Here is a 2,500-nt window from a genome sequence, read left to right on the forward strand (position 1 = left end):
GAAGCCTCTCCATTTTCACTTTTTCTTTTGTATTTTCACGATCACCGGCTTCAGGCAGCTACCACCGTTTTCTACTTTTCCAGCGAAGAGGATCCTTTGGTATTAGGTCACCCTTCATTCTGAGAACATTATATTTGCCACCACCATATTTAATTCTTAATTGAGCTTTATATAGCGCAATATCCACTAAATGTGCTCAAAGCGCTTTCCAACAGCAACATTTAACATATAGGACGAGACATGGCGCCTGTTAGGCGATATTACAATTTTTCGGACAAAGACAACACTGTTAACGGCCAGGTACTCATTTTACACCTGAGTACGGTGAGAGAATGTGGGTAAAGAGCCTTTTCCAAGGACTCAAGTATGCGCCGAGCGCGAGGCTCGAACCCAGGCCCTTCCGATCCGAAAGCGAGTGTCATACCACTAGACCACATAGCCGCCCATATCCTTTTGTGTTCGGGGTTCAATGCTTTAAGGCAATGCTGGAGGATGTCCTCGTTTGTTGGATATCATGCAAGGCCAGAGGATTCGTCGTATTTTTTTCTCAGACTATTTGACAGGAAGCAGACAGTTTATCTGCTTCTATTCAAGTCATGCGCCAACACTGACACATGCAGGAGAGTTGTAAGAACACAGCAATCGTGTGAATTTAGCTTGGTTCTAATTCAAAATTGTGATGATACACATGCAGGAGAGTTGTAAGAACACAGCTATCGTGTGAATTTAGCTTGGTTCTAATTCAAAATTGTGATGATACACATGCAGGAGAGTTGTAAGAACACAGCTATCGTGTGAATTTAGCTTGGTTCTAATTCAAAATTGTGATAATACACATGCAGGAGAGTTGTAAGAACACAGCTATCGTGTGAATTTAGCTTGGTTCTAATTCAAAATTGTGATGAATTCTATATATTTTGCATGTAACTCACTACCTTTTGATCGGGATAAGATTTGTGTGTAAGCGATATTTACTGCGATTTGTCAGAGCACTCCTTCCATTGGTCAAATGACAGTACCGTTGCTTACAGCACGCTTGGACATCCAAGTCTCAGACTATTCATAGATGGCAATCCCAGAGCACAATGTCACAGATAACACATTACACAATGTCTGTTACTTGTATCAGATAAGACTTATTGTTTGTATAATGTTTTGAGTACTTAGGAGACTTTTTAGCTATATTGGCAGTTCGAAGATGACGTCACTCAGGTCTTTGTTATTGTTTTTTGCCATCCATGTTTATGAGTAATGCTCACTGAACTGTATTAACCCGACTATAACGTTCTGGATACATACAGTTTTGTGTGTTGGTCCTTAAAACTTCCGGATGGCATGTTATAGCTTCTAGCAAGCGCATACTGTCTATATTGGACAACGATGATTATATAGATAGTACAGATGACGTCACTCAGGCCTTTGTTATTGTTTTTTGCCATCCGCGTTTGTGAGTTGTTCTCACTAAACTGTATTAACCAGACTATAAAGTTCACGGTTACACAGAGTTTGTGTGTTGGTCCGTTATACTTCCGGATGGCAATGTTGTGAACTCCTTGGCCAAGCGCATTCTATCATATTAAAAAACAAGAAGAATGGTCTTTTTGACGCATTAGAGAGCATTTTGCTTTATTTTAAAAGTTCTCCATGACACCGATGAGACGGGAACAACGTAGTTTATCCGACGGGTCAAATAGCAAGAAGAGAAGTGAATATCTGCAGCATTTTAAAAGTTTTTGGCAAAACTTGCTAAGTCAATTAATTAACTCACTCAATCCTAACACCGACTATATCCGTAGTTTACCCGGGTTACTTTTATCCCATGCCTATTTATTACATTTTTAGGAGACAAATTATAGGCGTAGTATTAAAGCTAATATTTTTCATTTTTACATGTTGATGGTAGTTGAACAAAAATATCTATGTACATGCTCATTTTCAATACATTTTTTTCCAATTTGGAAAAGTTGCGAAAAGCTCTAGGATTGAGTGAGTTAAGAATGGATCTTTCCACCTTACCTACTGTTTTTTAAAAGCTGTTTTTTAATGGCGTTTTTCTCTATTGAAGCCTAAATATATAGAAGATAACTCTAGGCGGCTGTTGAGTGAGTCATTTTTGTTTGGTGGGTTTTTCATTTCTTTGAAATCATATTCTGGCAAGTTATCTCTTGTCTCCCTCACAACCTCAGCGTTTAGTGTTCCTGTGGTTAGAAGGATCAGTTGATATCATGTCAAATCTCTTCTTCTTCTTCTTCTTGAAATCAATATTTGGGGTATCATTAATACTTTGTAAAGCAATCTGAAATGTAATTCTTCGTTAAATTACTGTAAAAGATTTAGTAATATTATAGTTAAGCTAGATACTGTGAACTGACTCGCGCGCTAAGAAAAGTTTTGGACAGCACCTACCAGCGGTACAGATATGGTGTCTAAAAATGCAAATTATCTACCATTACCACCATGTCTTTAATTGCTTTCGTGTAGCTTTGCATGTCGTTTTTCT

This window comes from Berghia stephanieae, chromosome 5 (genome assembly GCF_034508935.2).
Source record: "Berghia stephanieae isolate SIO BIC M18660-M18661 chromosome 5, UCSD_Bste_1.3, whole genome shotgun sequence".
Lineage (NCBI taxonomy): Eukaryota > Metazoa > Mollusca > Gastropoda > Nudibranchia > Aeolidiidae > Berghia > Berghia stephanieae.